Below are 24174 nucleotides of genomic sequence, written 5' to 3'. Positions count from 1 at the left end.
TCCCCCTTGGTGCGGTTCGTTTGGGCAGGTGTGAATGTGGCAATCGCACTCGGGTCCGGACCAAACAAGCGTACCGAGACCTCCTTGAAGAGTGGTGTCGGTACGCTTTCAATCGAACTCTGGAGTGGTTTGTCTGTGGTGAGAACGTGATCCGACCTCGAACCGCACCAGCTACTGTATGTGTACTCCGCAAGTCTAAATGGCTCCTGTAGTCGGGGGTGCTTTGCAATCTGCAATGCGGCAGAACATGCATGCTGTAGCAGCTTGCGATGTTTATCTCACAGAAACAGACTACGGTCAAGCTCGTCATCACTCGCATCTCCGTGGTCAAACCAGCCGCCAGTAAAGTAGGAGACAGAAACTGTCAGAGCAGAGGGAACCAGATGACCAGAACATACGTAGTAACGTTGCTCGTGAAACAATGTGTCCACAGTGATTGGTGTTTGACGGTGTCAGTCAGTGAATGTGAAATAAAATATTCATCAATATATAGGAGGGTGATAGACAAATGGAATTAAAATAGTACGGTCTTATTAAAAAACATTGTTGATATTTTATAGAAGGCGCCACAGATTTCATACATTAAACCAATTAGGATTGACCGCCAGTTGTTAGTTAACATACGTTATAGTTATAGTATAACTAATTGTATCTGGCATCAAACACCATCAGCATGTGATACAGGCAGTTTAGAGTCGCCAATTAACCTAGCCCAACCTAACCCAATGTAACTTAACCTGCATGTCTTTGGACTGTGGGAGACAGCCGGAGCATGTGGAGAAAACCCACTCTGACACAGGGAGAACATGCAAACTCCCCACAGACAACCCAAGCCAGCCAATGGCTTGTAAGCCAGAACCCTCCCTCACTAGACGTAAGCAGTGTTTACAACTAAACTCTGGTCTGTTTTCTTGTTTAGTCGTGTCCCTTTAGGCTGATGAAAGAACTGGCAATACAATTCTGCTATTACAACCTTACCAAAAGCACAAGTTGGACATTGCAAGGCCATTATTTCCAGAGCAAAAAGCAGCTGTGCTGGCAGACGCGAAAGCCATAACAGCATGTTGATTTTCCAACAGTAGCCAGCTCTCCACTAAATTGTACTTCGACCCAAATATGCTAATCTCCACAACACACATCCAATGTTAATCTGGCATTGCCACGAGGTGGAAGTTATGGCAATCTCAATTTTGCTGTAAAAAAAAGAATAGTGGAAAAGTTTATTTTCTGCATCTCTGAGTTATGTAAGTCAACTCTTTCGATCCTTCTAGGGTAAAAAACAAAAAGCCCTGAGATAGAATAAGTCAAGGAACAACGTCATTTGCCTGAGGGATTTATCTTTATATTTTATTGTTATTCCTTGAATAAAGTGTTGCAAGCACACCTTGATATGACTGTTTATTTTACCCACTCTGTAAACCCTCACATCATAAAATATAAGCTAAAAGAATAAAAAAGGCTCTTTGAGGCATACTTTTGATAAAGTGATGCTGCCAGTGTCTGAAATCATTAATGTATTGTTTATAGGCTCGACATTATCTCTACAGAGTGCCCTTGTGACAACTGATTAAAGAAAGAGCTGAGAGAACAGGGAGAGGAAGACACTTCAACATCAGCATGAAAGAAATCTAAAGCACTATTTCTCACAGTGCAGACTACTCAAAACAATGTATTATTCTGGAAAAGATACATTTTCATATATCAAGGTAACATTTGACAGTTTTTTGATGGCCATTTGATGGGGATGGCAGAAAGTGGTGAGGAGTTTCAAGTCACATGTTGAATTTCTTATTTCAGACCAGATAGTTTTGATTTAGATGGTAGTATGTATAGATGTCCTAATCAAGTTCCTCAGGTTCCCAACCCAAATCGGATTTGGTCCTGGCTAAGCTTAAATTCCATCCATCCATCTTCATCCGCTTATCCGGGGTCGGGTCGCGGGGTAGCAGCTCCAGCAGGGGACCCCAAACTTCCCTTTCCGGGCCACATTAACCAGCTCCGACTGGGGGATCCCGAGCGTTCCCAGGCCAGGTTAGAGATATAATCCCTCCACCTAGTCCTGGGTCTCCCCGAGGCCTCCTCCCAGCTGGACGTGCCTGGAACACCTCCCTAGGGAGGCGCCCAGGGGCATCCTTACCAGATGCCCGAACCACCTCAACTGGCTCCTTTCGGCGCAAAGGAGCAGCGGCTCTACTCCGAGCTCCTCACGGATAACTGAGCTTCTCACCCTATCTCTAAGGGAGGCGCCAGCTACCCTCCTGAGGAAACCCATTTCGGCCGCTTGTACCCTGGATCTTGTTCTTTCGGTCATGACCCAGCCTTCATGACCATAGGTGAGGGTAGGAACAAAAACTGACCGGTAGATTGAGGAGCTTTGCCTTCTGGCTCAGCTCTCTTTTTCAGTCTAGCGGTGCGATAAATTGAATGTAATACCGCACCTGCTGTGCCGATTCTCCGACCAATCTCCCGCTCCATTGTCCCCTCACTCGCGAACAAGACCCCAAGGTACTTGAACTCCTTCACTTGGGGTAAGGACTCATTCCCTACCTGGAGAAGGCACTCCATCGGTTTCCTGCTGAGAACCATGGCCTCCGATTTAGAGGTGCTGATCCTCATCCCAGCCGCTTCACACTCGGCTGCGAACCGATCCAGTGAGTGCTGAAGGTCACAGGCCGATGATGCCATCAGGACCACATCATCTGCAAAAAAGCAGCGATGAGATCCCCAGCCCACCGAACTGCAACCCCTCTCCACCCCGACTACGCCTCGATATCCTGTCCATAAATACTACAAACAGGATTGGTGACAAGCGCAGCCCTGGCGGAGGCCAACTCTCACCTGAAAGCGAGTCCGACTTACTGCCGAGAACCCGGACACAGCTCTCGCTTTGGTCGTACAGAGATTGGATGGCCCTGAGAAGGGACCCCCTCACCCCATACTCCCGCAGCACCTCCCACAGTATCTCCCGGGGCACCCGGTCATACGCCTTCTCCAGATCCACAAAACACATGTAGACTGGTTGGGCATACTCCCAGGCACCCTCCAGGATCCTTGCGAGAGTAAAGATCTGGTCCGTTGTTCCACGACCAGGGACGGAATCCGCATTGTTCCTCTTCAACCTGAGATTCGACTATCGACCGAACCCTCCTTTCCAGCACCTTCGAGTAGACTTTACCGGGAGGCTGAGAAGTGTGATACCCCTGTAGTGGCACACACCCTCTGGTCCCCCCTTTTTTAAAAAAGGGGAACCACCACCCCGGTCTGCCACTCCTTAGGCACCGTCCCAGACTTCCACGCAATGTTGAAGAGGCGTGTCAACCAAGACAACCCCTCCACACCCAGAGCTTTAAGCATTTCTGGACGGATCTCATCAATTCCTGGGGGCTTTGCCACTGTGGAGTTGTTTAACTACCTCAGCAACCTCCACCAGGGAAATTGATGCCAATCCCCCCCTCATCCTCCAGCTCTGCCTCTACCATAGAGGGCGTATTAGTCGGATTTAGGAGTTCCTCAAAGTGCTCCTTCCACCGCCCTATTACCTCCTCAGTTGAGGTCAACAGCGTCCCATCCTTACTGTACACAGCTTGGATGGTTCCCGCTTCCCCCTCCTGAGGTGGCGAACGGTTTTCCAGAAGCACCTTGGTGCCGACCGAAAAGTCCTTCTCCATGTCTTCTCCGAACTTCTCCCACACACGCTGCTTTGCCTCTTTCACGGCAGAGGCTGCAGCCCTTCGGGCCCCTTCGGTACCTTGCAGCTGCCTCCGGAGTCGTCTGGGATAACATATCCCGGAAAGACTCCTTCTTCAATCGGACGGCTTCCTGACCACCGGTGTCCACCACGGTGTTCGTGGGTTACCGCCCCTTGAGGCACCTAAGACCCTAAGACCACAGCTCCTCACCGCAGCTTCAGCAATGGAAACTTTGAACATTGTCCACTCGGGTTCAATGCCCCCAGCCTCCACAGGGATGCACGAAAAGCTCCGCCGGAGGTGTGAGTTGAAAAGTCTGTCGGACAGGGGCCTCCTCCAGACGTTCCCAATTTACCCGCACTACCCGCTTTGGGCTTACCAGGTCTGTCCAGAGTCTTCCCCCACCCCTGACCCAACTCACCACCAGATGGTGATCGGTTGACAGCTCCGCCCCTCTCTTCACCCGAGTGTCCAAAACATATGGCCTCAGATCAGATGAAACGATTATAAAAATCGATCATTGACCTTTGGCCTAGGGTGCTCTGGTACCAAGTACACTTATGAGCATCCCTATGTTCGAACATGGTGTTCAGTTATAGACAATCCATGACTAGCACAGAAGTCCAACAACAAACAACCACTCTGGTTTAGATCAGGAGGCCGTTCCTCCCAATCACGCCTCTCTAAGCTTAAATTATTGATATTATATGATATGAAGTGCAACTAGAGGAATGTAACTCCTGAAACTGATCAGACAGATCACTAGGGTTGGCTACCAAAATCCGATGCTAATATGGCACTAGTGCCTAAACGACCGGTATTTCCCAGACTGAATAGCAACGCAGATTTCTGTGCCTCATTTCGGTGCCACTGAAATACCTGCGCTGCTTTCTGATGCTCCGAAAGACGTTAGAGGCAACAGAAGCATTGCTGCATGTCACACTAGTTAATACTTACGCTACACTTGACAGCAGGTAACGCTAACGTTAGCCTACCGTTAGCTAGTAGCTGGATTAAACACGGTTAAAATGCTGACAGCTAAACGGTGTAAAGTGTGACTGTAGTTAACTGTAGAGGATTCAAACACTGAGACTTGTGTGCGGTTGCCCTTGTCAGAAAAACAACACAGATGGTGCGTTTACTTGAAACTAGCCTTGTGGTGCATTCAAAGTTATTGGAAAATACCCTTTTCCCATTCAGTGGTTGTTTTTGTCATTTTAACAGTAATTTACTGGTGAAGTAAGTTATTGTTATAAGTTATTACATTTTTAATAAATTATTGAATTTTGAGCACATGGCCTTAGCAATAAACAATTTATTTAATGTCCCGCTCTTCCTTTTTTTGTTGTTGTTGTTAGAGCAAAACCATTTGTGATTGTACAGTGGTGTTGTGTCAATTCAGCACCACTAGCATCACGGACAGTGCTCTACATTACACTAACATAAAAAAATATATACTACTAAGGTTGTTTCAACATAAAACAACACCCAGTGGTGTAGTGGAGGGTATTAACAGGTATACGGGGTATACCCACCTTTTTGTTCTGGCGGTTTACACGATACCCACCTATCAGCCAAAAAGCCATTGAAATATATAGGAGAATATACCCACTTCATCCTCTGTAACATACCCATCTGTCTAGTACAGTCTACTATTACTACTCTGTAATTTATTGTTGTGACTGGTAGAGTTGGTGCTGTATGTTTGTTCCAATGTTTTACTTTGTTTGTAACTGTCAAGGCATTTATTCATGTGTGCAGCTTTTGAGTCTAAAACAAATTTCCCTAAGGGGACAATAAAGTATATCGTAACAACTTAATTATTTTAGCTTTTCTGAAATGTTAGTTACATTCAGGATCAGGAAAGATCCATGTGACCCAGCAGGAATGTTTTTTTGGGCGAAAAAAACCTGTGTGGGCAGTGGTGTACAGAAACACTAATGTTGCTAACCGTTATAAACTCATCATGGGGCACCTTCGTTTTGTGTGTTCTCGTTTGACAAATAGAAGACTTTGATTCATTACATGCAACTGTCGTCAAATGACCCACTTCTGTTGAAAGCAGTATTTGGTGTGGTTTTGGCAATTGTGCTGTTGTTATTTTCATACTTAGCATCAATGGACCGAAAAACTTGCATTTTGACACGCCAGTCACACCAAAGACCTGAGACTTGACTTGGACTTGGTTCAAAAGACTTAAAATCTGCTCTGCTTTTGCCAGATCTTTGAACTACATTGTATCTTATTCAGTTGATGGAGTTTCCTCAGTCATGGAGATGGATCAGTTGAAGGGATGTGAACAAAAATATAAGTGGATTGTTTCATTTTTGATTAGCCATCGTCCACAAGTAAAAAAAAACAATCACACAGTGTAGACTACGGGGAATTTAGGATGTAAAACACCACAGTAATTACACATTTTAAGAATCTTCAGGATGCCTTCAATGCCATCCATTCATTTGTTTGGATTGGTTGTGTGGTCATGAGTTGATTCCTTGTAAAAGCTCTCTGCTAAACATTGTCATCATTGTTCTGCAAGATTACATTCAGGTGTCAAAGATGTCATTGAACCACAATTCCATATTCTGAAGTCTTTTTCCTCTCATACCTTTAATGTTACAGCATGTACCGTTTGTCGACTTGAAATCTGGTGCCACAAATTGACAATAATAGTGTGATTTTCTTTGAGAGTGGGAGTGTTAGTACTCTTTTTCCATTGCATAAATCATAATTTACCTGCACTTCCACATGTGAACCTGCTCGTGAGCTTCTTTTCAAATGTGTGAGTTGCGTTGATTTGATCTTGATTTGTGTTATAAAGTCAGACCTCCCAGCAGCTTTCCATCCCTATGAATATCTTTGCCTCAACAGACTGTATGCTGCATGGGCGGGTGACAGGTTGCGCTTCCTATTTCTTAGTGTACTACTTAGTGTACGGTCCTTGATATGTTCAAAGTTGATTCAACCTAATCATGTAATTTTGTATTAATAAGTATGTTTCAATGTTCAGGACAGTAATCATGATAACAATTACCTTTGAAATATGACATATGTGAACCGTACCTGTCATATTAGCGGTAGACAACACTGACACATACTGTACAGGGAGGCAGCCACAAACTCAGACACATGAGAGAGATAAAGCAGTGAGAGGGGAGACAGAGATAGCTAATGAGAGGCTGCAGGGAGACACAGCATAGAACAGAAGGAACGGAAGAGGGATAAAACACAAAGAATGAATGAAGAAACAAAACATCCTTGAGCGAGTTGGAGAGGTTAATGTGGTGAGTTCATGTGAAATAAACACCCAGACAGTCATTCACTTTTATCGCTTCGCGAAAACACAAAAAGAGTGCAAAGCATAGAAAGGAGCTGCACTGTCAAGCTTAATTCCACCTCAGTTGGATTGTCATTGATTTTTTTTTACTCTTTTTCGTCTTCACTCTCCCCTCTGTCTTACTTTCTCTATGTCTCCCTGTCTTTCTATGTGCTGGATGTAATTGGATTCCCTCACTGTAAAACTGTGGGTTTTAAACTCTGGAGTTGGAGGAGGGTGTTCGGCGAGGTTTGACAGCCGATCAGGCTTGTAAAATAAGCTGAAGGAATGGGAACATGAAAAGTCTGCCCTGTTTGCAGCTACCCATCACTAAATGTGTCTAAGGGACTGTTCGTTATTTAATTAAGGGGCCACCGGAGGAGTTTTGTGGCCTCTAACCTAAAAAGACTTGACCCTTCCCTCGTCAGTAATAATTTTCCTATGACCCTCCAAAATGATTTGAAAAAGAGGCATGAACCTCCCCTTGCATGCAATTTTGCACTTAGCAAAGAAGTACTGATACCATTTGATTTTTACAGCCCTGACATAAAGGAGTTAACCTCTGCATTCTCATCTTACACATCACACTCCTCTGTTATGGTGTTGTGGCCATTTCAGTAGATTTACTCACTAACATTGTTGTGGAAACACAATAAGCATGGAAACTAAATGCACACTTCATGCATTTCTGCATTACTTCAAATACTAAGTTACTCCTCTAGTAAACTAGTATTCACATGAAATAAAACAATAAAACATTGAGACCATTCAGCAAAGGACAATGGGATATAACCAATTCAACACTGGTTGCTATGGACTTGTCACTAGGCTTCGTCATTGTATATTTTAGCACATAGGTAAAGGTGCCGAAGCTGAACATTATATTCCAAGACACATATGTTTATTTTTAAAGCAGATTTTAAGTTACATTGTAACAATTTAACAATTCGCCCTTATGAAATCCAATCGCGGCACGGCTGTCTTGGAACGCAATAGACGCTTAAATTCAACTAAAATGTTACAGTGAACAATCAGTGTTGGACCTACAGTCTGTTGAGATGCCTCTCCAAACTCACCTTAAAACATTAAGACATGTTGAGAAAAAAGATCCGTATTTTGCCGTAATCCAATGACACGGAAAAAAAGTAATTCACAGCGATCAGTAGATCCACAAAAAGGTAAATGACACGGTGTATCCAGCAAGGCCAATACGAGCGTCACATTCACCAGCCAGCTCCAAACAGGTGAACGAGGCCTCTCCACTTCGCCGTTTAAACAAAGTGGAATAAACGTATAAAAGTCCAAATCTACACAAAACCCGCAATAAATTAGTAAGCTGACATCACATTTATATACGTGGCATTTAGGAAACCTTTATTGCAAGGTTGGCACGGCAAGGTGTCCAGACTAATGCAACAGTAACTTTTGTTTTTTGCGTCCTGCTGCTCCCATCGTTAGCCAGGTAATATTGTTTTTAATAAGGCGGTATATGAAATCAGATGTATTATCTACCACCATTTAGTTGTTTTGTGTTATTTAAGATATTTATAAAATATCTGGTCATGCCAGATGTAATTATTCCACTAATTTTTTAAACAATGCAATTACCTGTTTGAGCCACCAGGGGGGCAGTGCTCCTCCTGCCCCCCCCAGCAAACTCCGCGTATGAGGTCAGACCCATCTGCTAGGGGGCCGAGACTGAGAGCTACATGGATAAATATGCACCAAACAAGCCACTTTGAAATTTTGCTCTTTTCATGAATAAAAAAGTTGCGTGACCCCCCCTGCCCAGACTAAAAAATGTTAAATGACCCTCCCCTCATCAAAAAATAAAAAGACATGACCCTCCCCTATTTTCCTCCGGTGGTCCATTCCATAAATACCGAACGGTCCCTAACGGGTACAATAGATATCCAGGATAAGACTTATATTCATCGTGTTTTGAATCTACAGAATTATTTTTTTCTACAATCACAGATCCACCCAAATCGATACATAATCTGTAGCTGTGTGACCACAGTTAAAACTTTGAACTCATTTCCAAACAGCATCATTTGATCGCGAATGCTGGAGGAACAGCTGAGAAGAAGCAAGTGAAACATAAGCACAGTTACAGAAAGTGAAACTCTTTGAAACAAACCACAAAGGAATAATTGATATAAACCTGGTCCCTGCCAGAGTTGAAAATCCTATAGCAGATTCTGTTTTTTTTTTCAGATTTTCCAGGCTCTGCGGCGTTAGTCTAACTAACCTTATACCTTACACTAGTTTCAGAATCCATGTGGGGTTAATGCCGGAATGTGGGAAAGAAGCCCATAATTGGTGAGCAACATAATGTTGAAATGGTGAAATGGTGAACTGCTGGCTTCTAATATGTTTTGGATACGCAAATCATTCACTGTTATTTGAATTGTTAAATTGAATTTGAATTTAACCTGTTTTTCCTACAATATCCACTCCCTGTAACTAATGAAAAGAAAGCTGTCTTAGAGCACAAGATAGAATGCGTTGACTTCTTTAAATAATTAACCATCCACTTCCCTTAACTGAAAGTAACTGATCTTTGGCACGCTGGCATCAGAAACAAGCTGTAAACACAACATTGACATATTATCACGTTATAAAGTTGATATGGCAAACATGTTGGCAAACACTGTTGCTGCTAGAAAAAAAAGTTGTGAACGCAAAAAGTAAAATTGGGGGCCGTAAAACCTAAACAATGAGCTAAAAGACAATGAGGGGAACTGTAGAGTCGGGTGATAACGCTCTGTAAGCAAAACCTTTCACATACAAGTGTTCATCTGATCCATTGTTAATATAGAAAAATCAATTATATCCACAAAATCGCTTGTGGTATTTAAAGCAGCATGAAAAAATAAGTTTCAAAAACTCTACAGCAATGTCTTTTTCCAGAAATCATGATCCGGTTACTCAAGATAATCCACAGACCTGGCTGTGAACAGTTTCATGGAGAAAATATTTTCTTTCTACCGAACTACACCCGCCAACCATGTCACCCAACACATTTTCACTTTCAGTGCGTTACAAAGCGACGCTTGGTCAGGTGCCTTTGGCATTTGTTACTGATGCAAAACTCTCCTTTAGCTTCTAGCCCTTTGGCGTCACTTTTCAACGCTCTAGGTCAGGACATATGTTTAACTGTCACACGGCACAAGAATGGGACAGTTAGGTTTCGGAAAAGATTGTGGGTTGGGTTACACGCGAGACAAGAACGGGACACGAACCCTATTCTCCTGGGCGAAAGTGCTGTGTTGTACGCAATGTACAAGCTAACGATGTAGAAAGAAAATAGTTCCTCCATGAAACAACCAGGTCTGTGGATTATCTTGAGTAACCAAGTCATGATCTCTGGAAACAGACATTGATGTTGAGTTTTTCAAACTTATTTTTTTGGCGCTTTGAACACCACAAGTGCCATCTGTTCCATTATATTGGACAAAAGGCAGACATCTCTACTGCCGATATCTCCAACATGGGGCAACTCACACTGAAACAATCTAGATTAGAAAATAGCACTACAAGTAAGAGGAAAAAAATGTATTTTTGATTGGTGACTGTCTCTTTAAGATCAGTTAATAAAGCAGGACCCACCTTAAGGTCCTTGTCATGTCAGTTCATGTTGTGCGTTAGTGGTGCATAGTTACAATTAATGAAATTGCCACAAACTAATTGCCATACAGGGAACCTTGAGATTTCCTGCCCCCCTGTGATTGTAGGAGCCCCAGTTTACCACTTTGCCCGGTTGACAATCTAGCCGTGAAGCACATATTAATCCTTTAAAGTCTGATGGCATTTCACCTATTGTTGATGCTACAGCAATGTGACAAATTAAAATGTTTTATTGGTATTACCAACTCAATATTTTGGGCAATCCATCCTTGTACAAGACCATAATAATTCCCTGGATATACTGTATGTATTCCCCAAAGATATGCATGATAGACAACCATGCATATCTTTTTGGATGCAGATGTAGATGCAAATGCAGATTACAAAAACTTCAATACATCTTCCTATTACAGTATCAAAATAACCAATGATCCTTTAGCCTTCACACATTTATGTGCTCTCTGAGTTCTAGTTAGACAGGTACCAAACTCCAACAAGCTCTTGGCAAAGAAACAGACCTGCCGTTCAAAGACACCCGACACAGAATAGTCTTCAGCAGCATGCACGGTGAAACAAAGACCCTGGTTTGGAATGATTAACTAGAGATGCTACCTAAGGCAAAGTGCAACTAAAACAACAGGGAGATTTCATCATATTCCATCATCAGTATTCAAAGACACAGATGCACAAACTGACAGACGAAAGACAAGGGCAGATTGCAGAGAGAAATTGCCAACACTAGTCAACGCTTTAGGGGTGAGTGTATAAAGTGTATAGTGTATACTGTGTGTATAGTGTATAAAACGTGTAGGTGGGTTCTGTGGGGGGTCAAGCACAAACAGGAAGTTAGATATGTCTTTGGATAAAGTGAGTAAGGGAAAGCTTCCAGCTGTGTCACTAGCCTCAAAGTCCACCCTTAACAAGTTTTCTGTTGTTTTGTGGTCTTATGATGTTCATGGAGAATTTAGGTTTATTTTTTAAATGACTAGAATGAGAGAATGCAGAGGCAGATTTTAACAGAAAACTGAAATTAATTCCATGCTATGTCCCTTGACTACCCCAACGATATGGTATCGTACACGAATACAACTTTTAAAACATAGGATGTGAAAGCAAGTTGACTATCAAACAATCAATTTATTTATTTGTCATGGGAAATCATATAAAACAAACAATCTCAGTGAAATGTGATCCTGTCAGTTCCTTCAATTTATGCTTCAAAAAGTAAGTGTTGGCCTTGAGTTTGGATCGTCAATGATTCTCCTAGCCTTATTCTTCTAGCACCTGGTGTAAATATCCTCCAGACAGGGTAGTTCAGCCGAACCACTCAAATGAACCACTCGGACAAACTAATCTTTGCAGGTCCTGTCGGTGCTGTTTCTGTACCAGGCAGTGATGTTTCCCTTCAGGACGCTCTCGATGATGCAGGAGTACATCTTGCTCAGTATTTGAGGGGATATGCAGAATTTCCTCAGGCGTCTGAGGTGAAACAGTATCTGCCTTGCCTTTCTCACCACTAACCCCAATTTTCCACTGGGGGCGTCTGTGCTGCATTCCGGCTGCGTTCCGGTTTTGTTCCGTCCTCAGCTTACTTAACCACACCGGGAGCATCTCAGAAGCAGAGTTTCTTGCTGCCAGACTTGCAGATTTTATTGTCTCTACAAGTGCTTTACAGAACAATCACTTTTTATGATTATTAAACTAGTATCTACCTTCCACTCCAAGCACTTTAACTCCATGCCTTCTCCTTTCTAGTGTTGTCTTTCCAAAAAAGATCTGTGATGTCGTATCATGTTTTTCCACCTTGGTTGTCCTTGGAGACATATATATACGATTTTGGGGGGTGTCTTTTGGTAAATTGACTGAATGCTCTTGCTGTTTCACTTCGTGCCCGGCTGTCAGAACACCCCGCGGCTCGCAGAATATCAAGCACTGACTTGAATGGCTGCGATTGCTAGCGGGGGGTCGCGGTGCATCTGGAACATAGCAGAGACGTGCCGGTGGAAAATAGGGGTTAGTCAATATGTAGCACCCAGGTCAGACCCCCTGTGATGTGAACACCAACTCACTGATGTAACTGTTTAGTCTAGAATTAGCCATTTACTTTGAAAAAGAAAAGATTCTATCTCCAAATTCATTCTCCAACTTTGTTCTATAAGGTTCTGTACACAAGAGGGCCAATCACGCTCCGCCTCTTTACTGTGTTAATACATCTGAGAAAGGAAATCTGAGATGAAGACAGAGTTCCAAATCTTTTTTTGTGCTAAACTTTTAGCATTTTTACTCTACCCTTTTAGCATTTGCTTCTACCTGGATTTGTGTCTGTTTTGCTTGTAACTAGCAGATATAAACTGATGACTGGGATTACATTCAAAGCTCAGACTCTGATGGTGCTAACTCTACCTTGTCCAAGCAGAAAAGGGGAGGCACATTTGGAAGCAGAAAGAGACAAGAAAGGAAAAGATGTAGAATTATTGTTGTCTGTTGCCAAATATATTGTATTATACCATTCAGTAGGTTATACAAAGTCGGACTAAACCGTCTACTTTTTTCAAGAAAATCTTTTTTCAGTTTTGCTATCTAGGATTTGAAAACTTTGAGGATACATATCTCAAAACAAACTCAGAATGCAGATAGAACCTTATAATCCCAAAGTCACAATATGAATCGGATTCCATAGATTGCAAGTTGGATTTGTTTTTCTAATTCTGACTTTCGGATAAATTGTTTACAATTTTTGTCTGACCTTTTCTGTCCACTTTAAAGGCAAAAATTACAAGATAATATTAAATACCAATGGTTTCCTGCCATCAAGTGTATATTAAACTATTCTATAGTGAAAACATGTAAGGATTTGATTTTGGGGTGGATTTATTTTAGCTGAAACCAGATGTGACAGTGTGGGAAGCTGAACCCTCTAATGCACCAGAGTCTAGAGTTCAGTTTTGAAACTAAATACTTCAGAGAGACCGTTTCTTCATAACTTCATGTTCCATCAATGCTTTTTCTCTCTCTTCCTACTTCCCTCTCTTTTACTTGGCAGCATTTGCTTATCATCCCATTCATCTTGATCCCTAATTCCCCCACATTTTCTTCATTTATCCCTCATTGTCTCTTGTTCTTCTTTTCTCCTTCAGCCTCTTCTTCTGTGGCACTGGTATTACTGCAGCGGGATCTAGGGGGGTTAGAGGCTGATTAGGCAACAGAACCAAGTAAAGCCTGGTTAATGGTCTCTATTTCTTCCTCCACACACACACACACACACACACACACACACACACACACACGCACACACACACACACCATGGCCAAAGGTATGTGGACTCCCAAATGTTACACACCACTTTTTTGGGAAGGCTCTCTACAACATTTTTGCTGCAGGGATTTGCTCTCCTTTAGTCACATGAGCATTACTGGGCAGTCCGACTGACAACAGCCCTGTGGAACCATTTCACAGTCTGTTTGACTTCATTTATGGAAGAGAGGAAATGAAAAAAAAGTCACACACGTGGAAAGTCACACACTCAAAAAAATGGAAAAAACACTCAGCGATGTGGACTCTGAGGACACGGCTGCTGTCACTGCCGTGCCGGCAAAAGACACCACTGGCCTGCAGATTCTGAGCTACACTTAGGCTACAAAAACTAATTTTGTTCAACTCCATCCGAACCTCAGCATTGCTCCCCGACTCACGGTGACTGTCACCGGTGACTGTAGTCTCGCATTGCCAGACCTTCCTCCACAGCGTTGTGGAGGAGGGTCTGGCTAGTCCACTGGTTCGTTTCTTTAAACCAATCCCAATCGTCTTGGGTGGTGCTAAGCGCCAGACGCAATAACAGTGCCTCTGCAAAATAGCCTTTTTAAAAGTTCTTTTAGTCTTGGAAGAGAAAGCTCAGATTGGACAGATAGTCTATCTAGCTGTCTGGATTTACCCTGCAGAGATCTGAGGAGCAGTTAACCATAGTCCTCAGAAATCCACCGGTGTTTGAAATTACAACACAAAGGAAGTGGAAAATGAGGGACATCCGGCCGAAAATGAGAAATATTTTAATTGAGCACGAGGTAGGGCCACATATTCATCATTGAAAAGGGCCCCCAGGTGCATAAGGCCGCCAATGATTGCATGCATTGGTGGGCCGTGTTGCTTCAGGTACCAGTGAGATCATGAACTACAATCCACTTCGACACCTTAGAATTGACACTCAGTGGCCACTTTTTAAGGTACATCTGTACAATCTAATGTAATCCTTTTTTGTTCTAAACTTGAATAGGGAAAACTGTGGTAATTGTAGCGTATATGTGGCTGTATGGCCGTGTGTGTGTGTGTGTGTGTGTGTGTGTGTGTGTGTGTGTGTGTGTGTGTGTCACTCTCTCTGTCCGTCCGTCGGTCTCTCCCTCTGCGTGCCTGATCGCATGTCTCGCTGTGAGAAGTCAAGACAGCCCAAATCACCACGAACCCAGGCATGTAAAGTATCCGGCTGCACTGTGGTCTTCCTGTATGTGATTACCTGCCTGGTTTGAAAAAAATAGAGGAGACGCCAAAACTATCGCTGCAGCACGCGGGCATACGCGGACGCTACGCGGACGCTACGCGCCCGGTGTGGCCGGACAGATTGGATAACATGGGCGGCGAAATAAAAATAGCTGTGTTACGCTGCTATACGCGATGCTTACGCCTGCGGTGTGTTCCCGGTGTAAGCTGAATAGAAAATGCCGGTCACACTCACAGCCCATACATTATTTATTACATTACTACTATAGACTATAACTTCTGCATTAAAACAAAAAAACAACATAAAACTTGCAGGAACCAATCGAATCAAGCCCGGGGGAATTTTGAGAAATTACATCCTGGCCTGAACAACAAGGGTCTGACCCAATCAGGCACGGGCAGAGAATGAAAGCTCTTATCTACCATGAATGTCTGCTTGGTATACTGAAATTTACCTGCGATTACTTGCAACTTCATATCAATAGTTTCAGTCTAGTTCTTCTTACTTTAACTAACCTGGCAGATCTTTCCTGTGAAAATTCAGTGGGGCACAGGAAGTAAAGACTGGGTTGCAGCAATAGTGTTTGGTTTTAAGCAATTCAGACAGATTATGCCAGTGAAAGACTAAAACATCCCTTACTCTAATCTAAAACCATAAACCCAGGCCTGTCCAGTGACTAACCCCTTGAGGATCTTTCTACTTTTGTGAGGACATTAGGTAAAAGAGCATGCTCATAGCGACACATGCACTGAACCGCATGCCAGTTCCAGCTACACTCCATCTCTGTGGCAGTTATTTGATTATACCCTTGAGGCATCATATGAGCGAGAGACAATGTGAGCAGGAGAGGGAGAGAAAGGGGAGGAATAAAATGGGACAAATTTGAATTTGACAGCAAGAGAGCAAAAGATGGAGAGACGGGGAGCGCGAGGTGGGAGGGCTGAGATAAAGAATAGTAGTGACTGTGTGTGGATCAATAGTGTGTTGAGATATTCATTTGGACTCGGCTGGGGCTCCCAAAGTAAGCACACACTCTCTGTTTCTCTCTTTCTGTCTCTCTGTCTAGCTCTCTTTATATCCACATCTCATCCTCTCCCTCTTTGTCTCCCGTCTGTCTAGATTGTTCACCACTGGGTGTCACTGAGTGAACAAAAGAGGAAGCTGCAACCGCATTCTGCTATCAAGAGTATCTGGCTGGCCAAACCCAACTAGTAGCAGATGAAAGCTGGGGTCCATTCACTTTTTTAATTAAGGCAATGTTCTAAATAAAGGCTGTGCCATTAGCAAGCTAGTGTCTGGTTCAATCTGCATTCGCAGTTGAGTGGGTGGGAAATAACTTGATCCCATCAACAATGTGCGTGTTGTAGAATCTCACTATGTAATATCTCCATTATCTGCAAAACCATGCAGCATTACTGCAGGAAAGGAGCACTTCACGGCACACTACCATGACTTCTACCGCACCACGCTATTTGATGTGGCAGTGACACAGGGAAAAAAGGAAAAAGACATCAACACTGTGGTATTACACATTTTATATCATATTTAATTATATAGCCAAAATGTGTCTGCTCCTTGTACAAGTAGGTGTGCAATTGCTAAAAAAAGAATATTGCAATAAAAAGTACATGAAGTTCATCATAGTTTGAGACCATTCAAAAAAAGATGTATTCGGATGGATGACTTATAGTATCATGGCATAGCACCATTGTTTCATTCCTTGTGGAGACTCCATGTGGCTAAGTTGAGAATGTATGTTGTGATGATGTTAAAGCTATAGTGCGTAGTTTCTGTCGCCCCCATGAGGAATTATAAGTAATGACACCAAAACTGTCAGCGCGTCCACATGATACAAGCCTTTCGTGAACGTGACCCCCACCCCTCCTCCACGCAGTTGCTAGTAGCCAAGGAGGACACGGAGGATTAAAAAACATGATGGACTCTTCAGAAGAGGTAACTATCTTCAATACAGAGAGAGTTGTGTGGAGCTGATAGTCTTAATTAGCTTTGTAGCAACTCATTTGGCAATGGCTTGAATGTAACGGACGTTCATTAATATAAAATAGTTACGCACTAAAGCTTTAAGTGCAACTCTGGATGCTAGGTCATTTTTGTTTCAGTGTGGACATAATTTCAGTGTCTTTTGTCTAACATATGAAACTTTGTGGATAATAATCGTAAACTACAAATTTTATAAATAAAAAATTAAAAACTAAAAAACAAAAAACACTACAGTTTTCTGAAATAACGTCCAGCCCTTAGTGACTGAAGTCATACTATCTTTAACCTCAAGACAAATCTTGATGAATAGGAACTATACCATTCCAAACATGAGGCATTATTGTAGAAAGTTACTGGTTTGATAGGTCACTGGATGTAGATGCCCTTTATGTTCACTGTTAATGACATCAATTCTTATCACATGAACAGCTGCTGCTGAGAACAAAGTGAACATGGCCAGCCAGACTGACATGCATGGCTGCTCTCTGCAGTGTTTCCAATTGTAGCCCTGGGGAACTTTAAAGGTATTCTGGGCCTTCACACTGTAAGCTGTATTCCTTGTAACATTTTTGTTACAGTCGTGACAGTTCTTAAGTTGTCCTTCACTTTCTGAACTTAATATATTGGAGAACAAAGTCTTTTCTACAGTCTGTAGCCCTAAGGTGTAGCAATAGTGATATACAAATGAAGCTTCATGAACCATTAGTTGTATTTGTTGACCCAACTAGATGGTGCTCTTGGTTTGAGTAAGAAGGCTCAACGAATGGCAGTTCAGTTTGCTTTTAACCCTTTTGTTGAAGAGAGAGCACCATTAACCAGCCATAAAGATAATGACAAAAACATTGTAAACTTAAAACTTGGATGGTATATTGCTGCCAAAGTATGAACTGCCTTGTAGGTAAATTAGGTTGATAGGGTGGCATTTAGAGATTTTTATTTATCTTGTCAGCATGTTAACGAATTAGCTCAGTGTTAACCTTTTGAAAACATTTTTTTAGCAGGCCTAAACTATCTGCACAGCAGATGGCCAAGGAGTGCAACAACTGATCTGTGAAAAGGACATTGAGGTAAGAAACATAATTGCCCAAATGTAAATGACTGACTGCCATGCTTTTCAATGGGATTTACTCTTAAGTGGGAACAATAGTGTTCTGAGCACTTTGGCTCTGTAATATACAATTTAAACAATCATACACATTAAAATGGTTCTTTCTGGGTGACATTAATCAGAGCACCCATACAAGGGCTTTATCTGTAGAATCCAAAGCATCAAAACAACAACAAAAGATAGGAGCAGGAGTAGATAGCAGTCAGTTAAATAATGCACAAGTCTGGCAAGCTATCAAAAGGAATGGATGACTTAAAGTGTGTAGTGTTGTGTAAATATATCTTGTTAATAGAAATGTTTGATTTGTCTTACAAATGGATGGATGTGTTAGTTTTTACAGACTGCCAATCCCAGCTGGTGTTCAACCATTTTATTAGTGCTACAGTGTGCCAAACTACATTGTCATTAAACTCAATGCAGGTGTACCTTTGGAGGAAGATCAGTCAGTGGAAACTTGCCAAAGAAATAGACCATGTGTACAGCCTGTTCTCAGCACAGCACAATTTTAAAACCACGACTTAGTACACGTGCCACAAGGTTTGTTGGCCAAGTTGAAACACAGTACTACAGTATTTTCCATGGAGCTACGTTGTCATTTGATTAAGCTTAACCAAGAATGAGAGAGACCCAGAATGGCAGACCCAGGGCCAATGTTAAAATTAAGAAACTTCTATTTTGCCCTTCAGAATGGCAGATTGTTTAGCTACACTGTACCAATGTATTTATGTACTGCAACAAGTTATATACTGTTGACATACATAGGCTGAGGCTAAGAATAGGGAAGGCTAATATTTCATCAACTATCACTTGTTTTAATGACCATGGAGGACAAAGTTATTATGTTTATAAAAGCTATTTTATGCACTGACTGACCGCTAAAAATAACGCACATCTAATAATGCAACAGTAAAACTAAGCCGACAACTAAAGTTAGAAGCATAGGCATATCAGGAAATGAGCAAGCATTAAGTGGCTGTGGTGGGTTGAGCCTGGGTATTGACCTCCAGGCCCACCAGCCTCACTCCTAACCCCAACTAAGAGGCTCCAAGCCTGGGTCTTGACCCCCAGGCCCACCAGCCTCCCTCCTAACCCCAACTAAGAGGCTCCAAGCCTGGGTCTTGACCCCCAGGCCCACCAGCCTCCCTCCTAACCCCAACTAAGAGGCTCCAAGCCTGGGTCTTGACCCCCAGGCCCACCAGCCTCCCTCCTAACCCCAACTAAGAGGCTCTAAGCCTGGGTCTTGACCTCCAGGCCCACCAGCCACACTCCTGACCCCAACTAAGAGGCTCCAGGACTGGGTCTTGACCACCTCCTGGCTGCTTATCTCCCCCTATACTGTAACCTAACAGCGGGTGATTCAATGCTAGCAGATGCACTAGCTGTTACTCCAATGTTGCGGGTAGTGATGTCTAAATAATATGAATCTTTAGTTGTATTTCTTGACCCAACTAGATGACGCTCTTGGTTTAAAAGGCTAAAGCAATGGCAATTCAGTGTGCTTTCAACCCTTTATTGAACAGAGAGCACTATTTATTGGGCTCAGAAAATAAAGAAAATGCTTCACAAAGTTTCCCTTGGACATTTCTAGTTTCTGGTGGCATCTGAAGGTGAGTTTGTCATTTCCCTTGAAAAATCTGTATGTCCATTTTGTTAGCGGAAATTAACACTGGCCAGCTTTGATTACACATTATTGCGATTGGTGGGATGTTTACCAAAATTATGCTTTGTGCCCGGATTGGGATGCGATTGGCTACTTGAAATGAGGCTTGACACAAAAAGTCCTGTTGTTGCATTGCCACCAGGTGGCTACACTGCAGTGATAATGACACACAATAACACCATAATCCAGACAAGGAACACTCGTTTTAATTATTCTAATTTACCAGCAGTGTAGGGTGGTGCACTGTAATTTAGGAAAGAATATTTTAGGAAGGGGTTAGCCTTCTCTAACCTACTTTAGCTGCTACCCCTGGTGACATTATTTCAAAGGTGGTGACTACAGCATATTTACTAAGGAAAGACATACTGTATTGCATACAATGCAAATAGGCCTCTGTGCATGCATGTTTTCCAGGAATCTTATGTATCATTTGGGTTTATTATTTTCAAAAAATGTTGAGATCATCAGGTAATGTATTGGCAGTCATATATTATCACATTAGAAGAAAAAATCAGGTAATAAAAAGACAATTTGCAATGCAAGCACTGTGCATTTTATCCTTTTTAAAATGTCTTCTTTTACGTAAGCTACTTGCTCTCATCACACTTTATAAGTTCTTTCAACTAAGATGAACAGTGTCTTCTTGCAACAGGAAACAGAGAACAACTAAAGAATCCACCTTATGTAGCCTACTAATATCTACAGTATGTTCTATCTAAATGTACGAGTGGACAACATAACATTGTTCCTCTGTGTCCAGCATCAACTGAACATTTGTGTTCATTTAAAGTTGTTTTTCTCCTTCTACCTTCATTTTGTTATCAACCAACACCTGAGGGGAATCTCTAGCTCTTTAGCTGCTAAATACTTCACTCTGTTCACCAGCTAGTTGTTAACTATGTATTTTTTGCTATGTGGTTTTGGACAGGGAGTTCACAGTGCGTTTATCAGGGCTTTTTCGTTTAGAGTGAACCAAAACAGTAAAGTTGCAGGCCGTAGAGCCAAAACGCTGAAATAACATAAAATGCTTAAAAGTGAGGGTAACATGCAAAGTTGGGGATACTTCTCTATGGTCAACTCCTTTTGACAACACATATAGTGATTTGATTTTTTTTTTTTACAAAAAAATATTCATTACTGCAGCTTTAAGGTCATTTACAGCATAACCATTACATAATTTGTCCACTAGAGAGGACTGACAAGTTTGTTTTTACTGTAAAAGGCCAATCATTATACAGTATCTTGGTAACTAGTCTTAAATTACAACATTTAATAACAGTTTCGGTTATGTTACAGTATGAGTTTATGGTTGGAAGCTACAATAAACACATAATCAGCTGATACCATAAAAATACTATAGAGCCAGGGGTTAAAGTGGGATCTGGCATGTGGGAGAACCCTAAGATCCGGGGGTACTACACAGCACTTAAAGAAAACTCACTTTTAAAGCTAGTTCACCTGTTATTCTGGTTATTCCCTTCTTCCAAAACCGTGGTGAAAAACACTGGGAGCACTTGAGTTGATATTTCATTATTCAATGACGACAGGTGTGTTAATTGCATGCCAAATTAATCAGAGCACACAAGGCCATATGACCAGTTGCTGACAAGCATTTAAAAGGCTATTTTTTAAACAGAGTCCAACCGTAGACAGTATATAAAGAGAGTAAGACGCAGTCACTCCACCTAAAACACACCGGGGCTACATTCACTCCAGCTAACTTTGCAGTGAACAATTAGGGCAAAACAGCATTTTAACCAATTACAACATATTATATACAACATTTTCACTTCCGAGCCTGATTGTAACCAGTAGGCTACTGACAGCATGATCTTCACCTGTTCAACTACCTTTACCAGATAGTCAGATGAAATAACCACAGACAACTGCCTTTTGTATGGACTCACAGCAGTGCGCTGCTGAGAGTGAATAGGGGAAACACTAGAATGGATATTTGGTGTTATTTTTAAAGAACGGGAAACACTGATGTATGAAACTGCCAATTTGATTAATTTACTTATTAATCAAAGGTGCCTGAATGCCGCTCTGGATCGTTCCGGCCCACTTTAACTTTTAACTTTAACCCCTGATTAGAGCCGCTTTAATGTCTTAAAATTAGATAATGATAATTTGTTCAGACCCATATGGATACTGTGATGGGGTTGAGCATCCACGTATGTCTGTTTTCTACAATGGTGTCCTAGAAATGCACATGTACTGAATTTGTATGTATGGCCATGTGGGTGTTTATGTGTCTTTGTGCATTGCCTTCAAGTGAATCCCAGCCCTTACAGCATCCTCCAGCGTACAGAATTAGATGCATGTTGGCCCTTCAGTCTGTGTTAGGGCTGCATGACAAGACAACACATACAGACAGCAGTAGGACTACAGGCATTTTGCATGCATTCAGTCATGTATGATCCTATTACACTTATTGTGCTAGCTGTGAGAGCAGATGAAGGACACTCAGTAAAATCTGCTCCACTTGACTACACAGTTCACAAAACACATACACATGTATGTATGCACTTAAACAAGCATGCAACCATATGCGTAGACAGGTATAGAAATGCAGCTTAAAGACAAAGTGACGTAAACACACTTGCTGGCCCAGAGATATGTATTAAGACATGCATGAGAAAACGCACGCACGCACGCACGCACGCACGCACGCACGCACGCACGCACACACACACACACACACACACACACACACACACACACACACACACACACACACACACACACACAGCTGACCCAGAGAGAAGGGTTGGACAGAGACAAGGTTCTGCAGAGATCTATGCTATAGCTACCAGCCTCCCTCCAAGCCATACATTAGCCAAAGGGATATTATTTTGAGCTCTAAATGGCCTCATACCCTCCGTCTCTCCCATTTAGCGACATTTGACATGGGATTGTTATGTTATATAATTTCAAACAGAATAAAAAAAAATGAAAAAAACTACTTGTAGATTGAGCTACAGCTACAGAGCTGACTCTCAGACACAAGAGCAGTTGTGCTCATTTAAGTTGTTGGCTTGAGATAATGAACTTTAAGTTAACAGACTTTAGACTGATGAGTCAGTTTGTAATAAACCTTAAACATGATGGAGGTTCGTCCCTGACCACAGCTATATCCCCAACCACTGCCATATAAAAACGTCAGTAAAACTTGTAATAAAATGTTATTTCTATGCACATTTTTTTCATTTAATTGTTAATCCAATGCTTCTTGTAATGGCCTCATGTATCTCAGAGTTTTTCCTACATCCTGATTTAACAAACTGTCAACCAGTTAAAAGATTTTCATTAGTCTGGGTTGAGAGGAGAGTTAAGTGCCTTTCCGGGGCTTCCGGGAGGGATTTTTGCAGTTCCATAGAACACAGTGTTCCTAGAACCCTTTTTTTCTCGTGTTCTGACTGGACCATTAAACTCCTAAATTCCCTAAATTATTAAATTCCTCTGACAGCAGTTCCTGTAAACTCTTTCAGCTCCTACTTCAGGGCGTGGTCTTTTCCCTTTTCCGCATAGGAACCCTTAGTGACCTAGCAACGTCTGAAACACAAACAGTACATATTCTTCACTGTCTGTTGCAATTCGTCTGGTTATGCTAACTCATAAGACAAATATCACACATTCAACCAGCTAATTGTTAATGCTAGTTGAACTTACCCGTCGTTTCGTTTGCCTGTTGCGCTCTGCTCTTCTATCTTCTTCCATCATATTATGCCGGAGCCTTCGTCTTCTGTGTTTCTCTGTTAAGTACTCCAGCCTAGTCTTTATACGTTGCCTTTCGAACTCCGTTATGAGACACAACAGGAACATTCTGATGGCCTCCTCCATGCTGGTTTGTTGTTGTATGTGGCGCTAAAGTCAAGTGACGACTATACGCTATAAAAAAGACTGTTGCCGTGCTTGCGTCACTCCCTTACCCCTCCTACCAGTTTCCATGGCTACTTGGCCAGTGCGAATGCAAATGGTAAAAACGGGTTTGGGGGAGAGTAGTTAGTAGAACTGTTTAGAAGTGGACTGTTCCTATAACTACGTTCCTGTAACTACTTGGTCGGAAAGAGGCTTTAGATAGTTGGATTGAAAGGATAGTGTGATTGTTTAAATGTTTATTCAGAGTAGTTTTTTTTCACCCTGATAAGGAAACAAAGGAAATGAACTAAACTTAAAGTACTGGTGCCAGAATTTAAAGCAGTTCTGCAAGTTGTAAATCAGCAAAAACAAAAGATGCAACCAATGATTTCTAAAAGATATGTTCTGCACTAAAA

Source organism: Sander vitreus, chromosome 9, assembly GCF_031162955.1.
Source record: "Sander vitreus isolate 19-12246 chromosome 9, sanVit1, whole genome shotgun sequence".
Taxonomy (NCBI): domain Eukaryota; kingdom Metazoa; phylum Chordata; class Actinopteri; order Perciformes; family Percidae; genus Sander; species Sander vitreus.
This window is presented reverse-complemented; position numbering follows the sequence as displayed.